Genomic DNA, 24,575 nt, shown 5'->3' with positions numbered 1-24,575 from the left:
GGTTTTTGTGTATAAAGAATGAGTGCTTAATGGTATCTCTGTCTCTAGTCTAGGAACACAGGTTTTATTCTAATCTCCCTCATTTGCTTATTTTTAACTTTTCCAGTGAAAACTCAGAGTTTTACTATTCATTTTTTCTTATTTATTAAACATATAAAATATTTTCAAAATACCTGAATATTACTGATGTGAAAAACAAATTTTTCAAATTTATTGTTGTAATTAATAATTCTATGCATTTATCTATGCTATTTTAGTAACATCTCACAAATATTTATGTTGGATGTTATGTATTCTGTTCAATATAATTATGAATTTCCCTTGAGATTTTACTCTGACTCACTTTTTTTTGTAATGTGCTATTAAGTTTTGAAATAATTGGATAAGTTATAGATATTTTATGTTAATTTTAATTGTATTTGTTTAACACCTAAATATTTTATAGTTTATGTTTCTTCTACAAAGCCGGGTGTTCCCTTCCCAAATTTCATGCCATAAGGGATATTTTCTCAGAATTTCCATAATAGCTTTCCATCGTCACTCAATGAGGTTTATGAAGAAAATTCTTAGGACAGAATATGTGCTCTTTTACTTGCTCCCCACTGAGGCTTCAAAATTCATCAATTATCATCAAGTTTAAGAGCAGAAAGAAAAGGGAAAGTAGCAAATAATTATGCTTATTGAAAACATATGTACATATTATGGAAGGGACCCATGGATATGAAGGACAGATGATGAAGTCATTACTGCATGTGCTAGTTAATGATTTCAATATAAATATTTCACCTGTTTTCCTTAGAGCCAACAAGTTCAACTAATTTTTTTTTCTTTTTTTTATTGATTTTTCAAAACATTACAGAGCTCATGATATATCATCTTTCATACATTTGACTGGATTTTGAACTCCCATTTTTACCCCAAATACAAACTGCAGAATCACATCGGTTACACACTCACATTTTTACATAATGGCATATTAGTGACTGTTGTATTCTGCTACCATTCCTATTCCCTACTATCCCCCCTCCACTCCCCTCCCCTCCCATCTTCCCTCTCTACCTCCTCTGCTGTTCTCCCCTTATTTTTTCCCTCCCCCTTGCCCCTCACAACCTCTTACAACTTTGTGTATCATTGAAGGTCTCCTACCATTTCCATATGCTTTCCCTTCTCTCTCCCTTTCTCTCCCCCTATTCGTCTTTGTTTACTGTTAATCTTTTCCTCATGCTCTTCCTTCCTGTTCTGTTCTTAGTTGCTCTCTTTATATCAAAGAGGACATTTGGCATTTGTTTTTTAGGGATTGGCTAGCTTCACTTAGCATAATCTGCTCTAATGCCATCCATTTCCCTGCAAATTCTATGATTTTGTCATTTCTTAATTTTTTTTTTGTTTCAAAGTAATTGTACCTTTGTAGTCATAATGCTCCCACAAAGTAAGAATCAACATTTACCACTATGAATTATGGCTTATAGTAGCAATGATTACTATGAGATGTAGGCTATTAATAATACTAGGTCTTTCATATCAAGAATGTTAAACAAATAATGTGTTAAATTCAAAGCATTCTTCCTAGAGGAGAAAAATCGATACCAGGAAGGACTGGGATCTAAAGACAAAATGGTTCCTTGCAGCAGAGTTAGAGTCAAGAGGAGAATCTGAATCTGAGGCAGGAGGAGAAAATTCAGATGGATGAGAAATATGCAGTCAAGAAAATCATCAGAAAGCTTTCTTCAGGTTCCCAGAGCATATGTTCCATCCTAGGCACAGTGGCAGAGGGAGGAAAGGGGGTATCCTAGTAGGAATCCTTAGATAGTAGAAGCTTGGCCACAGGGAGATCCTTAGTGGATATGGGATATAATTGCTCAGTAGAAATAGTACTAAGGCTGCATTATAGCAGAACACATTCCAATGAGTCATAACAGTAATAACTACTATGTTCACATGATCCTATTTAAAATTTATAGTCTAAACTCAATAACTACAACCAATCATCAAATAAATATGTATGTTGATACCTGAAACCAAACTGTCTAGAAAAGATATTTTTGAAAAAGGGGGATATCAGTAGGGAAAATTCTGTTTTGACTACTCTTCTGAGGTACAGATTTTTACCAGCTACTTACTTTTTGCCAGTATTTTTTTTATTCCCTGTATTTTCTTATCACTAGAAGATATTAGATTCAATTCAAGATCCTGGATCTTTCACTTTCTATTCTTTATGAATTCACTTCACAGGCTAACAAAAAATTTTGTTTTGTTGTTTTCTGGACTCATGATGAAATGTTATCAGATATGAGCTAAAGTGTTCTTGATTATTATCAGTTCTCATTCATATTTTATCTGCTAATATTTATTGCATTTTTTCTGCTATAGAACCCTGTGTCCAGGTGATATAAGTTGGAGTACAAAATAAAGGAATTATTCTTGCCCTCTTCTCTTTGGGGTTCACCACACCATGAAACCTCCATAAATATTGTGAAGGGTTAATTTTTCTTTAAGCTAAGTATTACATATTAGTGATGATGAAATTTACAATAATAAGATGTAATATTGTATTATGGGTTTTTCAAATTGTTGACATATATATAAACCACCAGTATTTTATTTGTTTAACTTAATATGAATTTAATCTGAAGTCAAAATATTTTCATCAAATAACAGCTTTTATGAAGCAATAGATAATGAAGATAAAAAATTAAGCATTGGAAATTAATGATAGATGATCTTTCAATCATCTGACATTATCATGTGACCTAGTAGAAGAATCTACAAATAAATTAAAAAGTCCCATTTTATTTTTCCTTTTAGTTATACCTGACAGCAGAATCCATTTTGATATAGTTGTACAAGCATGGAACATATCTTATTCTAGTTAGAGTCCCATTCTTTTATGGATGTACTTGATGGTGGGATTCACTGTGTTGCTTTCCTATAAGTACAAGGAAAAATTATGTCAGATCCATTCCAATGTCTTCCCTTTGCCTATTCCCGCTCCTTTCCCTCCATTTCCCATTGTCTAATCTAGTGAACTTCTATTCTTCCTCTTATTCTCCTACTCCTTATTGTGGGTTAGTTTCCACATATCAGAGAAAACACGAAACCTTTTTGGGAGGAGGGAGACTTGCTTACTTCACTTAGCAAAAGAGTCTTCAGATCCATCTATTTGCTGACAAATGTCATTTTCTTTAAGGCTCAGGAAAAATCCATTGTGAATATATACCACATTTTCTTTATCCATTCATCTGTTGAAGGGCACCTATTTTGATTCCTTAGCTTAGCTATTGTAAATTGAGCTACTGTAAACATTGATGTGGCTGCATCTCTGCAGTATGCTAATTTTAATTCCTTTGAATATAAACTGAGGAGTGGGATAGATTTCTGAGGAATCTCCATACTGCTTTCCAGAGTAGTTGTAACAATTTGCAGTCCCATCAGCAATGTATGAGTGTATCTTTTTTTCCCCACATCCTTGCCAACATTTAATGTTACTTGTACTCTTGATAATTGCCATTCTGATTGAAGTGAGATTAAATTCCAGTGCATTTTAATTGCTAAAGATATTGAACATTTTTTTATATATTTGCTGACCATTCATATTTCTTCTTCTGTGAAATGTCTATTAAATTCCTTTGCCCATTTATTGACTGAGATATTTGTGTTTTTTGTTGTTGTTGTTGTTGTTGTTGCTGTTATTTGTTATTTGTTTTTTTTTTTTTGCTGTTTTGTTTTGTTTTTGATGTTTAGTTTTTTGAGTTCTTTATGTGTCCTGGAAATTAATGCTCTATCTGCGGTGCAGGTGGCAAAGATTTTCGTTCATTCTATGGACTCCCTCTTCACACTCTTGAATATTTCCTTTGTTCTTAAGAAAAATTTTAATTCGATTCCATCCCATTTATTGATTATTGATTTTAATTCGTGCACTTTAGGGGTGTTATTAAGGGAGTCAGTTCCTAGCCAATACATTGGAATACTGGGCCCTCCTTTTCTTCTAGTAGGTATAGGGTTTTGGGTCTAATATATACGTCCTTGATTCACTTTGAGCTGAGTTTTGTGCAGGGTGAGAGATAGGAATTAAATTTCATTCTACTACATATGGAGAAGAATACAAAATTTTAAAAATTTCACATTGTCTGATTGATACAAGGATCTTAAAAAAATGGTGTATTCTTTTACATCTAATATTTTTTCTGGCTATACTGGATAATTATGGCTATCAATGATTTTTCTCTTGTTCAAAACTTTCTGCTCTCAGGAAAATCTTTATCATTTTAATATTTGTGGATATATCAAAGAAGCTATATGGTCAAGATGCATTTTTGTTACGTCTATTAGGAAAAACCCTGCAAGTATCTTAGTGGTAGAGTTTGTGCCTAGCACACCTAGGCTCTGGGTTACATTAAAACTAAAAGATTATAATTGGCTTGTCATTCTTGTAGTATTTGGATTTTTCTCATTCTTTAACATTGGAAGACAAAAATTCTTATGTTCGAGAATCACAGAGTCATTATTGTTGTTGTTTTATTTCTATTTTCCCCAAAATTGGTATTTTTTTTTTTACTAGGATTTTGTATGTGTTGTTAAACATGTTTATGAAGGGACTTTGGCTCAACTCACACCAAATTGCCATTGTCATTAATAATAAACCATTGCTAGATGGACAGTTGGCACTTGCAGATTGTATTTTCTTTCCAGTAGATATCAACATTGACTTATGGGATTCCACTGAACCACTTTAGTAACTGAGTGCAATGCCTGACAAGAGAGTCTTGTGTTTCAGTAAGCAAGCATGGTCTACCTTGAGCAGGCTGATGTTTTATTTATGCTACACTCTCTTAGCTTCTCTAGGGAAAGTCTGCGTTTCTCTGTTAAGTTTTCCAATTCTTCCATTGATTTTTGCCAGGACCAAAATACTCAGCCTGAAAATAGATTATGCTTATCACTTAATTTTTTAAGATCCTTGTATCAATCAAGAGTTGAGAGTTCTCATTTATTGGGTAAAAAAAAAAAATCAGGTAGTATTGCAGTGGTATTGTGTGGTTCATTGACATTTAAAATTTTATGTACAAATTCACCCGTGGGACTTGTTAAAATATTCACCACCTACTGAGATTGTGATTCAGATGTTTGTGGTAGAGTTGTGGAATGTGCAATTTAATAGGAATTCTCAGGAGACTTTGCAGAGGCTGCTGATAGAAAGCTAGTACACTAGGTAAGCATGAAGCTATTGTGTTAGTTGAACCCAGATTTAGTCTTAGTTGAGAATTTTCTAATACTGCAGGATTTATGTGAAGATTAAAATTTTGACGTAAATGATGTTTTCTTTCCATTAATTAGTATTTTGTTTATTTCAAGAAACATACTTCATATAACATAAATTAATGTGAAGATCCTTCCATTTAAATACATGGGATCTATTAATTGTAGGATCTATAATAATGTACTTCATAGAGACATTTTGAAGAAAAGATATTTTACTTAATATTTTACATCTTCCCCAATATGCAACATGAATTTTAATATTAAATTTCAGTTAGTTCACTGTGCCCAATCTATTTTTTTATCTTTAAATATATCATCCAACAGATTTTGCCTACACAGGATTTAAGCATTTTCATCTCTATTTGTCTTTGAAGCAATATATCAAATGATTTCATAATTTAAAACATAATTTAGAACAGGAGAAACTTTGAAATTTTAATGAGAACATATTTGACTTCTAGAAAAATAACTAAACTTTTTAATAGCTCGTTTTATGAGGACATTGTGGTCACTTTGCACTTTATAAGAATAAACAGAAATTATATAATTATAATAGAGAAATATGATGACAATATGAAGGAGCATGGCATTATGCCTGTGACAAAGATTTCTGAAAAATTCTCACAATTTGAAACTTTGATAAACTTACTGAATTGTTGTGGATTTTTTTTCCTGGTATAAAGAATGAAATTCAGTACATAGCAAGTAGTTAAAGCTGAAATTTCTTTCAGAGAAAACCCATAATTTTATCATGAGAAAAAACATCTACTTCCTCCCTAAGATAACAATAATCTTGAAGATTAAAATAAGTTTCAGAACAAAATTGCACATTTTCTAATGTATGAAGTAGTTGTTTCCACTCCATTAAGCATTTTGTTAAGATTCTATATTTGAGGTTAATGGTCATGTCTTAAGAGCACAAGTCTTGAATGAGAGTAGAAATTAGTTAAGAAATTTCAGAGACAATATATGAATAAGATGATTACAGTACAGGGGAGTCAATAGGAATACAAGTGAAAATAGGAAATCAAGACTATAAGTCACTCTAAAACTCAAATAACAAGGAAATTAACATCAAAAGGAAGAGTCATAATGTGTAAATGCATGCTTCTAAATTTTTCTCTTATATCTAAATAAATATTTAAATAATATTAATAAAAGGAAGTGTGGACATATTTCTATGCTGAAAAAGAGCAAGTAAGTTTGATTTTACATGAAAACATTATTCAGTAGTAACTGTTGGAATTTATGTTAAATATGAAGGATATATGAAGAGAAAAAGGAAGTTTCGTATTCCAAAAAAAAAAAAAAAAAGAGCAACAATGGTGGGCAGGAACCTTTTTCATTCCTCTTACTACCAGGAATTGATCTTGGGGCACTTGACCAATGGGTCACATCGATAGCCCTATTTTGTATTTTAGTTAGAGACAGGGTCTTACTGACTTGCTTAACACCTCGCTTTTGCTGAGGCTGATTTTGAGCTTGTGATCCTCTTGCCTCAGCCTCCTGAGCTGCTGGGATTATAGGTGTGAGCCACCATGCCCAGCTAAGAAAAATTTTGAAGTAAGAAATTATCAGAATACTATGTCAATATTACTTCTGGGGTGCATTTAGTATGCTACTACTTATCAAGCAATCACTTAAGGTATCCCTGTATGCTTAAAGAAGAATTAGATTTTTTTGAGAGACCAATCATGTACTTGATTTAACAATACAGTTAAAGAAAAAAAATCCGGTTATGTACTTAATCAATGAATATTTACAAAGCATAATAGGGAAGAAGTTATCTAAAATGATCTGGTGTGAAACCTTAAAAGAAATGAGACAACAGTGATCAGTTATCACTCTTAAAAGTGAAGCATGTTGGTTTTGACATACATATATATATATATATATATATATATATATATATATATATATATGTAAGTGCATGTAAATAATATACAATTATAGAATTATGGCAATGAGTCAGAGAGTGAGACAATTATAATATTTTCTAATGTGGTGGTTGTGTATATGAAGGTGTCTAAATGAAAGTTTTGAAAGCATAAGAAAGAAAACAGGCGAGGAGGGATTTTTAAGTAGAATTATCATTTCATGACATTATTTGATATAGCTTAATTTGCTACCTTTCAGAGGAATTGGAAAGACTGAAGAGAATAAAAAACAAAACTTAATAAAGGCATCTCGAAATATGCAAAGAATCTGTCTTAGACACAAAAATGGTAGCATTCCATCCATAATGCCACCTTTTTCCTGGCCACTTTTTGTATCCTGTTTCCTATAATCCTTCGACTCCACTAAGACTCCTGTTCTATTTGTTCTATTTGTCTCTGTTATCTTTGGTTCTAGTTCCCCAGATCCAACAATATGCATTCTATAATCACCTTTTTTTTTTCCTAGAATATTTGCCCTTTTCAAGCTCCTTGATTTGGGCAGGTTTCCAATTTGTGTGTGTGTGTGTGTGTGTGTGTGAGGATATGGTATGCCATTGGTCTCAGTAGCCCCCATCTGGCGCCCAAATTGCCTGTTGGCACTCCAAGTGAGGAGAGACAGAGACTAGTCCTTCAGATCATCAACTCAAAAGCCCCAATTCTTTTTTTCTTTCTGAGGGAGAAGTCAAGAGTTGTTTTATCTGTTTGTTTGGTTTTCTCAGTTGTGGCACACTGTTCCCGGAGTGGGAATAACTAGAGCAGGAAAAATACCAGGAATGTTTCTATCTGCTGTGAGATGTTTAATAATTGGCTATGCAGTCATCTTGGTGTAGAGCTTCCTAATTCACTTTAGGGATTTCCATAAAAGCAACTTAGTCTATAGAGTGTTGTTAAATTGGTGTTCATGGAGGTGATGGCGGGAGGTGGAGTCCAAGGATGAGGGCTTGAGATTCCACCTTCTGCCATTTTGCTGAAACCACTCCAATAAATTTTATCTTTTTGATTTCTTCTTTAATTCATAGCTATGATGGTTAATATTGAATTTTAACTTAACTGAAATGAGCTACCTTATCTTTCTTCTTGTGCATAAAAATGTTCTTTTTTCCCCCTGTGTTTGGCACTTTCTCATTAGCAACATTTTTGAGAAATTGAGCTACTCTTGTGTCCCAGAGTAGTGTTCTTCATGATTCACAAGCTTACTGTCTTGAAAGACTTTAATCTGTGGGTTTATTGTTTTTATCAAATTTTGAAACAGTGTAACCATTTATTATACTAACAAATATTTAATTAGTAATCATTAGTAGTATATTGCTTACTTTCCTTCTTTGGTGAATACAGTTAGATTTATATATTCTATTTGAAGTTGCCTCACAGGACATTCATGTTTTCTTCAAAGTTTCAATTTTTATTCTATAATCTCTTTGTATGTATTTTGGATAATTTCTTTTATTATGTCTTCAAATTTACTAATGTTTTTATTGCCATGGCTGCCAATTTTCTGTTAATCCCATTTCATATCTTTTTCAATTTTAGAAATTCTTTTCATCAGTAGCATTTTATTTTTATCTTTTTCATATCTCCTGTTTTGTTTTTGTTTTGTTTTTTAGAGAGAGAGAATTTTTCAATATTTATTTTTTAGTTTTCGGTGGACACAACATCTTTTTTATTTTATTTTTATTTGGTGCTGAGGATTGAACCCAGTGCCCTGCACATGCCAGGCGAGCGCGCTTCTGCTTGAGCCACATCCCCAGCCCTCGTTCTCCTGTTTTACTGTTTAATAGTACTTATAAGAAACAGGCCTTTTCAGTTTTTTCTTTTAATTCTATTGTAAGTTATCGTCACTTTTGATTCATTATTCTACTTTTAGATAATTTCTTCTGCTTTTTAGTGTATCTGGTAATTTTTAACTGGCCATCAGACATCAAATTTGTCTTTATATTAATTGGATTTTTTTTCAGCATACCTATAAATATATATGAACTTTCTGCTGCACAATTAGGTTATTTGAGGACAGTTAGATATGTTTCTGGATTTTTACTTTTTTTTTTTAAATTTAGTCATGTCTATGGTTAATTATTCCTCTGAGCTGAGACAATACCCAATTACTATACTGTCCAATGGTTTTTCAGTCTGGCTTGTGGCCTTGTGCTTTACTCTCAGTTTATGTTAGTGCCTGATTATATCCCATGTAATCCTCTCAGTTGGTTGATTCCCTGGCCTTTATTAGTTTCTTCACACATGTCTGCTGATTAGCAGCATGAACCATTCTTGAAAATGTGGGCCCTATTCAGAAAGCTATCTCTGTGTAGCTCTCTCTTGTACAATACAGTGTTCAAACTCCAGCAGCCTTAATTCTCTATCAGAGTCACCTCCAGTTTCACAATTTTGAGAAAAATGAGCAAATTTCTGAAAAATAAAATCATATAGGACCGTTAAGATTCAGTTGAAAGCATGCAAAGCAACACAGACGTTTAAAGATACATATGTGTATATAGTGAACACGGGAAATTGTTTACCTGACTGATGAAAAGAGATGCTATCTGGAAGGGCAAGGGGTACTTCAGGGTACCGGTGGCATTTGCTTGGCATGCTTATAATAATTTTAGACCTTTGCCTATCTTGAATTATTTTAATTTTTATTTGACATAAAATTTTATGTATTAATGGGGTACTATGTTATGTATATCAATTTGCATATTGTTTAAATCAGGTTAAACACATCTATGCCTTCAAACATTTATCATTAGTTTTTGATAAAAACCTTAAAAACTTTTCTCAAAGTGTTTAAAAGTAAACAGCATATTATCATCTGTAGCCACCCATTGTGCTATAGAACACCAGAACTTATTCCCCTGTCTAACAGTATCCGATGACCAAACTTCCGATTCCTCCCTCCCACAGGCTGTCCCTAGCCTCAGACAACCACCACGCCACTCTCCAATTCTATAATTTTTCAATTCCACTTATTAGTGAGACCATATCTCTCTGTTCCTGGCTTATTTGAGTTAACACAACATCCTCCATTTCTACCCATGTTGTGTTAGGATTCCATCTTTTTATGCTTATAAAGTATTTCATTAAGCATGTGTACCATATTTCCTGCATTCATTCATCAACTAATGAACACCTAGGTTGACTCCATCCATACCTGGGCTGCTTTGAATAGCATGTAATAAATAAGGGAGGGCTAATGTCACTCTGATATACTGCTATCATTTCCTTCAGAAATATACCCAGTAATGGGGGATTATTAGATTATAGAGAAATTCTATTTTAAGTTTTTGAGGAAACTTCATATTGTCGTTCACGATGAGGACTAATTTTCTTTGCCGTTAACAATGTGTGAAGTTCCCCTTGCCTTCCCAACCCACCATCCCTTGCTACCTTGAATTATTCAGAAATTTTAAGTCTGAATAGTAGTGAAGTAAATGTGTAAACAACTATGGATGAGGGCACTGAATGGAGGGATGAATTTTAATAATTTTCCTTCCCATGCTCCAAACCAGCCAAAGTGTTTTGTTTACCACAGGGACATCTCCCTCCCTCCCTCCCTTCCTTCCTTCCTTCTTTCCTTCTTTCCTTCTTTTGTTTGTTTTTGTTTCCTTGGTCCTGGAAAATAAATGGTTAATGCTTTTCCTCCTCATTTGTCATTGTCTGAGGACTTAGGAAAGGTGAAGCTACTTATCAGAAGGTGCAATAAACAGAGAGATTCTGCTCTGTTAAGAGCAGGCAGTTGTCTTTGCTGTTGTGGAGCATGGAGAGTGTGACCCACAGGTTAAGAGGAGTGGTGGGCCTGCCATGGTTTAGCCTGTGAAGCAGATCTCTAGGTCAGCAAATCCCCTTTCTTTAGAATTCACAGTTTAAACTTCAAGGAATTCTACCAACTTGAGCCATAACAATAATTGTTGTGGCAAAATGAAGTGTGAGGAGTGCCTGTGTGTTGGCTAATATTAAACTGTCATTGGCTTTTTCTGAAGTCTCAGGATTTAATTTGATTTCAAAACTAGTGTATGTGATGGGGGTATAGTTCAGACATCAAGTGCTTGGGCAGCATGTGTAAGGTCTTGGATTCTATCCCAAGGACTGCAAAGAGTAAACAAGAGAAGTAAAAAAGAAAGGAGGGAGGGAAAAGATCAGGATGAAAGGAGGAAAGAAAAACATTAGAACAGTTAGGGTTTTTTTTTATTTTTTGCATTCTTAGATCTGTGGACTAAAATGTGTATCTGGCCTATATTCATTTACCCAAAATAAACAAAAATATAAATCTGGGATTTCTGAGATAGCCACAATTATTTTCCATGACCACCTACTATTCATATGCTGCAGAATAATTTAACACTATATTTGCATATTATTTTATGTGTCTATGTGTTAAACTAAGCCATTTTTTGACAGGCATTAGTTTTTGTGCTACACATTGCACAGTAATTTTAAAATGTAAAGGCATTCTTGAAATATGACATTTCTATAAAAAGGTACTGCTGACTTATCTACAGGGCTTGATTCGTACTTTTACTTCACCAAGCCTTGATTTATCATGTATATGGACTGCCTCATGCCTTTTCCCCCATGTCCTCTGCTCTATATTTCAAAGTTGTCATCCTGCCTTGAAAAATTCTAAATTTACCATTGAGTTATTGTCCTAAATAACCTCTTCTCTTTAAAATAACTTATTCATAATTGCCAAAATGAAGATGTGTCTCTTAAAAAATTTATCTCATTCTATAAAGAGGACAAAAATGAATTCATCTTCTAGACTATAAATATGATTAAAGAAACTTTTTATTAACCTCTATTAATTCAATAGTTCTCTTTGCTAATGAATAAAAATGCAGTCCTGTGGAACTTTATATTAAAAGAGCTGTACAAGAAAGCACATATATATGTGCATAATTACACATACAAATGAACATTAAGAACAATAATATCATTTAAGATGCTACTGAGAAAATAAATGGAATCTGTTCCCTAGTTAGCTTACATACTGTATTCAAATGCTGAGTGCACTAGGCATTTACCAAGACACTCACTAATTTTAGAGTTAAATTGGATCATCTTTTCAACTGAACATTAACTTTGAAAATTCATGGAACCTTAATCTTACTCTTTAATCAAAAGAAAATAGCTCAAGAGTTCTTGGAATATAATATTAGAAACCATGATTCAATTAATAACTGTGGGAAACCGTATAACATCTTATTAGATGCACTTTGTTTAAATCTTCATGAACAATAGCATATGCAGACATCACACAGACACACACATACACCCAAACACACAAATGCTGTACAAAGCACAAAATTAGGGATATCTCTTCCCAATGAATTCCTTTCATTTACAATAATGTAAAGTACCTGTTTGGTTTTTTTCACAATTCATACCTCAGCTGCTTTTGAGTTAAATCATTGTGAATTTCAATACATAATGCATTAATTTTTTTAAAGTTCACAAGGATACATGATAGGATTTTAAGGCTTCCTATGTGTACTATAATGCGGTTGTGGTTACTTAGTCGTTCATATCTTGGAAACATTGGGTCGCTGGTCAACCACGAAAGGATGGACTGGGAAAAGACAATGAAGGGGGCCTGGAAATCACTGGGAGCCTTTTCTGACCAGGGAGCTCCTGTGAGATGGGGCCAGGTTTGCCAAAGTTTCCACAGCCCTAGTTACATCGTCTGAAGACAAAACTTTTTCCAGGATCAGGACACACCCTGACAGGTGGCCTGGACACTCCCGTATCATGGAAATTACTACAACCCCAATCACTCTCGAAACTCAACATCAGGGCACCCCCCCAAAAAAAAAAAAAAAAAAAAAGCTTGCTAAGGGACTCAATTTCCTTAAAGTCTCCAACCCTGAGCACCTTGCCACCTTCTCTGAGAGATTATCCATGTTGTTCCTAGGCTGTCAATCAAAAGTCAAAAGATGGATCTAGACAGAACCTCTGGAATCTTCCCTGGGACCCCCAGTCAACCAGGAGGCCAGGAGGGGCTTGTCATCCTTCTCCTCTCTGAGAGGATCCACACTCTCCCTTGGGACGGTACCCCTTTCCCTTTTCTTGTTCTCTCTAATAAACTTAACGACTTTTATTCTGAGTTAAATGTCTGAAATATTTCTGGCATGATTTCAAGAACTGGGGTTAAGGAGGAACTTTTGCAGCTGTCTCAGCTACAATGTGGCCCTCGGCCTTGTAACAGAAGAACATGCTTCTTAAATTGGACCCAGTAAACAGGAATATTTGGTTTACATAATTTTTCTCATCCGTATGTCTATGCATTACCATCTTGTATATTCATTTTTGTTTTCCCTGATTTATTTTTCTTGAATCCTAATCAGATAAAAAGTAGGACTATATCATTTGTAGTCTAGCTACCACAAGGTTTCAATTGAAAGGAGTTGAAAAATATTTAAAATGCTAACTTTTTTAAAATGGAAATAGCTATGTCAGGAAACAATAAAGCATATCTCATAAAGTATAATTAATGATTTAAGATAATGAATAAAAATTAGATCAGTTAAGTAATTATTTGTGATACTCATCCCATATTTTTATGGTGAAAAAATAACTTATCATCCAATGAAAGATGACTTTAGAGTGCAACAAGATAGTAATGATTGCACCAAAACAACTATTCGAAACAAAAGCATTGTGATAGGGAATACAAGACATATGGTCAACCTAAAAATATGAGGTTTTAACCTATATATTCATCTAATACTATATTTTCCTAATTGTTTTTTCAAAATTAACTTTTAATTTTTTAATTAGAATTTTCAACATATACATTTATAGTTATACATTTGGAATTGTTTGTCTTTTTGTATTTTCTCACTAGACAATATTTTTTGTTAAAATATATTACTGTACAAGTACTGAGGTATCTGGTTAACACAGTTAACATTTCACATAATAAACAGTATCCTCCTTAAATATGCAAATATCAAAGCATAACTATTACCATATTTGGTTGTGGTTTCTATTCACATTACTTTTCTACTGCAAATATTATACAAAACAAAAAATCAATAAACATTTTGTTTTCTATTTGTGAAATTTGAATGTTTCCCCAATTTAGATGCCATACAATTTTATGTTTTCTTATTTTAATTTTATTTCAGAATTAAATTGAAATACATCCAATTTAAACAAGAATATCATCCCAAACTTTCCAACTTGATTTTATATATTTCAAAACAATTCTAATTTCAATATTCAAGCTCTATTCTCTTAATTTAGTTACTAAGTTAAGTAAACCTTAATCCCTAAATTGTGTTTGTTGAGTTAAATCTTACTGTTCTTTGGTTTAAAGCTTTATTTTAAGTAATTTCAATTTGAAAAAAATCAATTAATACTGAAGTTTTTGAGTATCATTTATTAAATGATTTTCTTAAATATTTCCAAGTTCTGATTGTAAAAACATTTGGTAATATTTAGCAGAATGATTGAACAAAAGCATAATAATACATTAGGAAACTTGAGGTTCTCTTCCAAATAATTCTTCAAATGTTTAAAATTTCTAAAATCAAATTAATACATGAAAAGGAAAAATTCCATATATGCTACTCTACAGAGGTCTTTTTAATTGACATCAGTAGTTTTTATAATGTTTGGTACTTCATTTGTGGAGATAAAATATTTGTGAATTATTAAATGACAGCTTGTATTTTAATTAGTATAATTTTGATACTTTTCAGTTGTAATAATGTCTTAGACAATAAAATCAATTACAAATGCATTTATTTGTTATAATTTTATAATGTGGTCAGAGTATTTTTTTCACAGTAATACCGTGCTCCATCAAATTTGATGTATAATTGATCAGTGAAGTAATTTTAAATTTTTGTGGATTTCCTTTAATGGTGGAGCCAATGTTTTCAGATATCACTGTTTGTTCACAGGATATTGGGAGATCGTAATAAGTAAAATTAATTTAGAAGAGCAATACTTTTGTGTAACTTATAAATGCATCAATTTGCTTCCAAACCTCAAGGAACACATCAGATCTGAAATCAGTACCATTTGTACATTTACGTCAGCTTCAGCATTTTGGTCCTTCACATTGTGACTTCTCCCTAATTAATACTTTCTCAACACCTTTCACACCTGAGTATTATTTATCTCTTGCACCATTATATTTTATTGGACCCCAAATGTTGCAATATTGCTTCCAACACTATTGACAACTTCTGGGAGTGAGTGATGCAGAACTTGACCAATTGAGGACTTTGCAGAGTCCTCTGATGTCGGGTAAGTAACACTGACTCTCAGCTCATGTCCTCAGAAGCCAAAGGCATGAATTTTGATAGTCTAAGATAAACACAAATATCTATTTTTTCTGGGGACAGAAAGTTGTCTTTGTTTTATCCTGTTAATTAATGGATCTCCCTATTTCACATCCCAGGATACTAAAACAGGCACTGGAAGCTGACCTTAGAAAGGGGTTTGAGAGTTTCAAACCCCTGACAGTAGACTACGGCCAGGCTTTCTATAGGTTATACAGGAATCTGTAGGAAAGAAAACTTACTTGGGTAATTGAGATGTGACACGAATATCAAATAGTATGTAGCCTCCAAGGTAAAGAACAAGATTACAGTGTTTTTGCATTCTTGGTAAACACCTCTCTTAAGAGACTATTAAGAAAATGACACTTGAGCATAATTTCAGAAGAAATTATGCTTCTCAAGTCCCTGTGGCCACTCATTTGTACCTTTTATCTTATGTGTTCTTTGCATTTCTTATTTGTTTTTTAGAAGCATGAACCATGTGTAAAGCAACTAGTCAAATTTGAGTGGCTACTCAAATAATCCTCAAATGTAGCTTCTTTGATGATGTCTTGAAAGTTCTGAACTCAGAAGAGAATTTCATGACTGACTGTTAGACTTGTCTTTGGTGGCAGAACTGTTTGCCAGGTGATTAATGCTCGTCTTTTTGTACTTTAACATGGACCCTATTTTAATTCCATGTATTTCTTCTAACTCTATATGTTTAGGTTATTCTACCTGACTTCTTTATAAAGGATTCAGTTGTCTTTTCAAATGTAGCTATTGGACCATGCACAACATAAATCATAAATGTGGACTGGTGAATTTTGGAATGAACATACCCATATAGGAAGTATCTAGATAACTAGAAAATTAGCTCCACCCCAGAAGAGCCTCTTTCTTCATCCAGATAACTCTGCCCCGAATGTTATCAAATGCTCTTTTTTAACCTTAAACTATTTCGCTTAATAATGAACACTTATATAAAAAGATCCATACTCTTTGCTCTTCATGGAGGGAATGAAGTGTTTCTACTGGGGAATGCATTAATGATATCTGTAAGAGGGAAAATTGGATGTAAACATAAGGTAATCCACAAACATGAAAGTATTCATTTTTACTAAGCAATGAAATGCAGTTTGGATGTCCATAAAATGAGAAGGTACTGAGGACTGCAGTTATTATATAAATGATTATGCAGATGAAATAAGGGAAGATAGAGATTTATATGAATTAACTTATCAGATAAGCTTCTATAAACAGGCTTATGAATGTTCACTTTATTTTCTTAATTTCATTTTATACAAACCAAGTTTTACTTTCTATGTTTTACATAATAATTTAAAAATAAACTATTAAAATTTACATTATATATAGTTTTCAAATGTCTTTAGAGTTAGTCCAGGTATTAAAAAAATTGTTCCAGAATATATAATTTTAGACATTCCAAAGCAAAAATCATAGTACTGACATTGTAAATGACTTTTAGAGGTTAGAAAACTTAATATCCCTCTTAGATAGAGTTTATAGTTCATATTGCAAAGCATTTTCAAGGAAATGACCAAGTTAACCTTGGCTCTGAAGGTCTCTTTGTTTGTTTTTATTTTCTCTCCTACTTTCATATTACACTTGTAGTTCAAACAATGAGTTTCACAGCTACATGATCGTGTACATTTCCTCAATTTACTGCATTTAGAAGTCATTACTAATAGTTTTGTTTCCTTGTTCTGAAAATGTTGAAATAACCCCAAAAGATATGGGGTTATAAAGATCACTAACTTTTCTGTGTTTCAATTTATCTGATTATAAGGTGAGAACAATATGTCCCATCTATTTTGGTCTTTGGGACTTTAAGACTTAATGAGTGCAAAAAGTTTCTGAGGACATTACAAGAAAGTAGACATGTAAACAGTACTAATGACATTCCTGCCAGACAGTAATGGAAAAATCTGTGGAACTGTATTTCCAAATATCAAAAAAGTCAAAGCATTCACTTTTATCAGCTCTTAGCACTCACCTCTAAGAAGATTAAAGACCCTTCTCTTTTGTGTAATAATCCCTACACATTATTTAGCTTAAAAATTTTAAAAGAATATCCCCAAATGATGGAAGATGGTTCTCAGCATTCAGGGGAAAAAAATGAAAGTTTAATATAGGCTTATAGGAATAATGTCAAATAACATGGCAAATAATGCTTTAAAGAAAAAGAAGAGGAAGAAGAAAAAAGCTTCCGAACTCTTTTGAAAGAAGATGAAATGGAATAGATACACTTGTTATCTATAAAAGCCAGTGTCATTGTAGAAGGAATGAAAATGGTGGAAGTATTCTAGGGGTCTTTTGTTGCATCTCCTTCAGGAAGGGTTGTGATCTACAAAATGGACACAACAAAACAAACATACAGGGTACATCACCGGTGAAGAAATCACACTCCACTGAATGAATTCAAATTGATAGGACAACAAAAGCCAGATAAGCCATGAGAAATGACCCACAAACCAGTGTTGATATTCATTACATGACAGTGGGAAAGGACCGCTGTTCAGAGGAGTGAACCTGAGCAGAAGTCTTAACTTAAACAAAAAAATGTTCTGACCACATTCCCATTACAATACTAAGAGAGCAGTTTTTAATTTCTTGAAGGAGAACCAAATTCACAGAATGTCTAATTGGAGAATAGAACAAAGTGCACCTATCTCAACATAATTTGTTTACAGATTATAAAATCAAGCTGCAGAAATTTTAGTGCTTTTCCCCCTACAACTTTTAACAGATGTGAAGGCACTGTCATATGTGAAAAGTAAGGGGACCACATAAACTTCCTGTACCTCCAATTTACACATATAAATTAGGATTACACCAGGATGATGCTTAAAATATCCAACCCAGTTTCCAAATGTGTGCACTCTCATACATAGTTTCAATCTCACTTTGTACCTGATTAAAACTAAGAACATTTCTATTTCACTTATCATAAATCTACCTGCTAATTTTGGTATTATTCACTGCTTTATATGCATTTTGAGAAAAACAGCAGTAGTCACAGCAGATTTCATTCTGCTGTACATTTGTTTCTCCTTGAATGCCATGTGTCATAGGAGAGTAGGGAGTTAAATCTCAGTTCTCATGTTCGGATTTAAGAAAATTTAAAGTCAGACATGAAAAGCCAAGCAAGAGAATTTTATTATGAGTGAAAGTAAAGTAAGGCTCAAGCAGAGAGCCTCTCTAAAGAGAGAGTTGGGTGGTCTCCAACCAGAGAACGATATTGCCTCCAATTTTATTGCTGTTTTGTGGTTACCTTCCAGCAGGAAACCATCTTCTGCCTTCTTTGCCAATCAGGGGTTCAACTCCTCTTTCATATCAGCCAGGGGAGTTCTGGACCCTTGATGGTCCTCTTTGTAACTGTCAAAGGGACACTTCTATTTATGGGAGCTTCACCTACAAGACATTAATGTGGGTATTGGGGTCAGTGGCCAAATTTTACCTTCATTTGCCTGCACTACTAAAGAAACTACCCTCCTGAAGTCCATTGAGACACTTCTGGCCATAAATCCTAACTTTACAATGACCTCAGTGGACCCTGTCAAGAGTTAGCTCTATTGATCTTTCTTTCTTGACATATTTCTTAATTGGCTCGCCTTGTTCCCACCAGTTTATTCTCAGGGTTTGTGCACTGATTATTTTTCTGTAAGTTGCTCGATTATTTATTTGCCTTAAAAGCAGTTTAAAGAAACCCATGACCCTGCCATATTATTGATTTGCACCCACTGCTCATTTCTAATTACCACTTAACATTTGTACAGGAAAACGTCAGTCTTTCACGGTTTTTCATCCCTCAATCCACATCACCCATTGTCTTCCTGCCTTTCCTTCCCACTTGTGATATACTCAATTTTCCTGTTCCTCTAAAATCTTCCAGTCCCCTTGTCCCCGTTCACTTTACTTGAGCTTTTTATCTCCTATTTTACTCCTACAGTGTTCCTGAAGGCATTATTTAGAATAGTCATTGAAAGAAGCTGCAAGTAGCTTCTATTCATCATTATTTGCTCAAATAAGGAGGGGGGTAGCAATGTTGGCTGATTTTTCTCACTGGGTTCTTGAAAGAACCTGAGATCAAACATTGAAAAATTGGTAGCTCATGGAAAGCAGAGGTTTTGGCAATGGCAAGGAGGGATAATACATTGTAGCAGTAATTTTTTATACATTAGAATTGCCTGGTGATTTTCCATTAATTAGCTGTGACCAGGTCAATCCCCATACCAATTAAATGATGTTACTGGGGCCCTGCCAACCCCACCTTGGCTTTAAAAGCTCTCCAGAAAATTCTAAAAGCTGAGAACCCCTGTTTCTAGGGCAAATATGTCAAAGTGTTCAGCAATTTCCAAGCAGCATAGGTGAGACTTGGTGCCTCCACAGGGCTCTGCCCAAGTGATTGTGGTAAAACGAGAGAAACAGGCCACAGAAAAGAAACAGCAAAGCCATTAGAACCCACCTAGAGCATAGCCCACATGCAAGATGTGTTCAGAAGAGATTTACAAAGCACTGAACAGATAATAAAATTTATTTCCAACACACAAATTGACAAGAATGATCTCTTACTTCCTGCATCCTCACTTACTTGTAAATTAGGCAAGAAATCTAAATAATATGTCCTTGAAGATAATTATCCTATTGATAGGCTGCAGCATACTTCCTGAGCAGTATTGTTACTTCTGCAGAATTACAGCAAGGCATGCAATTACTGTCATTAGACTCTTATGCTGTAAAATGAAAATATATTCTATCACTACTTCTCCAGTTGAATGGCCATTCTCTGTTTATAAATAAATATCCCTTGTGTTTACTTGAAACCATAGCCTGAAGTGATTATGTTAGTAATATTAATGGCACATTTTAAACTTCCTCCATTTCATCTTCTTAGAATTGAATCTTTCAAATCTACCAATTACATCTACTCTGTTATTCAATAATGAATTAAGTGGACCTGGCACAAGAATTAAAATCCAAATAGATACACTAATATTATACTTTCTGATGTTGCAAAATATAAAACTAGCAAATGAATTTTTAATATTCTCAGCAACACATGGGACATTTTTAAAACTATACCATATTTTAAGCTACGAAGTAAATCTTAACAAATACAAAATAAAATGGCGATAATACTTTGCATTCTCTCAGACCTAAAGGAATGAAGGTAGAAATCAAAGATAAAATAAACAAATAGAAACCAAAGTAACACCTGGAGATTGAATAATATACTTTTGAATAATAAATGCATAGCAGAAGAAATTAAAAAGAATACTTAGAGGTAAATGAGAATAGTGATACATCATATCAAAATCTCTATGACACTATAGAACCTTTTAAGAGGAAAATTTTAAGGTATAATTACTTATATCCTCTTTCTAATTTAAGCTTTCAGAATTTATTATGCTATTTTATTTTCTACCACTGAAGTTCAAAAGTTGTAGTGGCATTAAAATTGCTGCCTAAGAAAATACTTATGGAAAGAAGTCCATGTAGCAGTAAATTTTACACAAATTTCACAGTTCCCATGAACATGGCTTTTATCCCAATTCACTAGGTTATGAAGACACAGCTGGGCCCTCCTGAAACAGGAAACACCTCTGATCACATCTAGATGTTGAAAATGCTATTAACATTTATATAAAGTTTTCAATCTATCTTCAAAACTTTTTTTAATGTTTATTCTTGAGTAATTGTCAATGACAAGAGATTCCAATTTATCAAATGATTTGTAAGATCATTTTTTTTTCCATTTGACAATTACTAAGATGCATATTTATTTCATATTTTTTTACATATACTGGAGATTGAACTCAGGGGTGCTTTACCACAGCTATATCCCCAGCCACTTTTCTATTTTATTCTTTTGTTAATTTTGATAACATGTCTCACTAAGTTGCTTAGGCCCTTACTGTGTTGCTGAGGCTGCCTCAGATTTATGATCCTCTTTCCTCAGCCTCCCAAGTGATTGGGATTACAGATATGCCAAAGTGCCTGGCTCTACTTTATATTTTTATGTGAAGTAACAAAAGAGGTGTCAAATGCATAATGGTCCACAGACAATAAACTTTATTTTTCAATCATCTGACTATAAAAAGTGTAGACATCCCTCCCTCATCTGTGGGAGTTTCCCATGATTGTCGTTAGGAAGTCCAGTCTATTGGAACCTTCAGCACCAGCCTCCGAAAGCTTGTCACCTGCCTTCCAGCTGTTAGAAAAGAGCACAGAGACTGAGTGAGGTAGGAAACTATGGAGGTTTGGGCCAGAAGATTAATACACTTAATTTCAGAATGGAAATGGTTTTCATGGATAGGACAAAACGTAAACTAAAATAGTAAACTTTTCTTGGAAGGTAAATCCACACGGGTGCTGTATTTGAAAGGACTCCCTCTCAGCTGGTCTCTCTTCTGTCACTGACATCATCTAATAACTTAGGCCACTAAGGCTTTTAGCTGATTCCACCTGGAAGAACCATTTCACGAGTAGCTTTCATTTTCTAATTCTTTTGTACATGAATATAATCAACTCATCACCACACAGCCTTTCTTTTCTTAAACCATAGCCAGGAAATAAAACTTGAATGTATTATTAAAATACTATGCGAACATCATGAAGTCAAGAAGCATGCTTGTCCTGTTCCCAGTGCATTATATTCCATAGCCCAGTGCTGGGATTATGTCCTAAGCTCAAAACATGAATTGTCTAATTACATGAATGTCATCAGTCTCATATGGTATGATTACAGTTCTCATACTCATTATCGATATCCATTCAATTGTTGTTCAGTTATTGACAAGTGTTTAAACATTTATTTACTTTTTAACTTAATTTACCCCACATAAAATATGTAGATACTCCAGCCCTTCTCTCATGAAAGAAAGCTCTCCTTTATTTCAAAGTCTCCAAATGTATGCTTTTCAAAATGTCTGCTTCTAGAAATTTGTAGCTATTTAAACAAATTAGTTTAAATCAAATATTCAGTGTCTTAGCTGCACAATATAAACCATGATTCAAGTGTTTAATAGCAACTTGTGTCATGGGCTTCCATTGAGAACAAAGCAGATATGTAATATTTTTATTCTGTATGAGAGTTCTATGGCATAGAACTACTGTGGACAGTACCAGTCACTTTTAGGTGTCCCTCATGGCTCTACATAGTTATTAATTATTACTGTAGGAAGTCTAAATTATAAGATCAACTAGCATAATAATGGCATAGTCATGGCAGGGAAAAACCTATCTAGGGACTTTGTGTGATGATTTAACCAATCAAATGATATTTAATTTTAAAATTTTGGCTTTTAACTCTTTAATGGCTCATAATTCCTGACTGATTTTTCTCAATCCTTTTCACAAAACCTCTAATGACTAGCATTTAATTTTTCAGACACAAAAGAACTGCACCATCTTTACTGAAAAGATCGGTTACTAAAATAAAATCAGACCCTCCATGAATTCCTTAGGCAGGGGTTTTCATTTAACAAAAGTGATAACATCCGAGCGGAAAACCTTTTTTGATTTCTAACAGATGTACTCTATATTCTATTCAAATTTTTGTTGAAGATTGCAGAATTGCAAGAGATTATAAATCATATACATCTTAAAATGCAATTCGGTATTATTCAATGATCTCATCTTTATTGCCTTAAATTATCACCTGTTTTCACCCCCTGTAATCTAAAGCAGCTGGCAATTGTTAAATGACCTTTTTGCTCTATATTTTTGAAACATATAAAGCATTAGATGAAGCTCAGTATAAAATATTGCTTTCTAAAGAGAAGAGAGCAAGATTTGTGAGAAAATAGGCTTTTAAACCACTTCATTTTTAGTTATACAATGTGGGAGACTGGAACAAATGAGTAATAAAAAGCAAAACAATTGAGACTCCTAGGGTGCTAAATTAAGAATTTATAGTCTGAGTGATGTGCCTGTAATCTCATTCAATTTTCTGTTATTGCACATCTTAAACAATTATGAACGCAGATGACACAGACATTTTTGCTTATAAATCAGCAAGGGTAATAAATATAACATGTATAATTCATTTGATAGTAATGTTAATTGGTATAATGTTCTCAAAACAAAGAAAATCAATAATATTTAAAAAAAGCAACATTTTGAGCCTGTGAAACTGGCTAGAAAAGCTCATATGATTTATTTTATTTTAAAACAGATGGGGGTTTCACTACTTTTCAATGGTTAGTAACTGCTCATATGACAGTCACATAAATAAACATTAAAAATGCTCTGAGAAATAAGTGATATTCTGAAGCTAAGGAATAAATAATGATAATAAGAAGTGAAATTTAATATTTTTGCAAGGATTTATAAAGGATATCATTTCATAAAAAAATATAAGCCCTTGGCATTTGGGTGATCCCAACTTTTCCTACTTTTGTTCTGCTTGAAATTCATTTAAAATTATTTAAGAATAATGGACAAGATTAAGATGTCTGAGACACGTAAGATGGGAATTGTTACAGAGGTAGCTTTTCTTCTCTTTGGGACATGTGTTTTTTTATTCTACCAATAAATAAAATCAAAAGTGATACAACTAATTGGTTTAAGGAATCAGAAACTTTATTAAATTATTCTACTATTTCTACTTAACTTTTCTCAGTTCAGGCTATATCTGTAAGTAAAATGTCTTTTGTTTTTTTAATGAAACTCAATTTCAGCAAAACACAAGCAACTTTTATGTTAGAATCTGTCCTAGAATGTGTTTAAAAAACAGCATGCACTCTTCATGTGGCAACGACATTAAAGCAAATATTTCTGTTTTGTTACTATTTTCTAATAGAAATGTACATAGATTAAAATGCTAATAAATTTTTATTATTATTAATGTATTTTATAACATTTTGTTGATGAATAAATAGTACTAACTATTCCTTAGATAATTTTTTATTCTTCCATTTAAAATATTTGGGCTGTATTTATTATTAAGGATGTCAATGAAATTGAAAGTGAATTCTAGGATACAATAAATAAAAATACCTAAAAAATAACAAGGAAGGTATATTTCAGTGAGTAATTAGAAAGCTTTCATACAAAATGGCATTATCTTAAAACAAAGATCCAGTACATTTTTTGA

This window comes from Spermophilus citellus, assembly GCF_964194105.1.
Source record: "Spermophilus citellus genome assembly, chromosome: 8".
Lineage (NCBI taxonomy): Eukaryota > Metazoa > Chordata > Mammalia > Rodentia > Sciuridae > Spermophilus > Spermophilus citellus.
The sequence above is the reverse complement of the archived record's forward strand: the minus strand, read 5'-3'. Positions refer to the sequence as shown.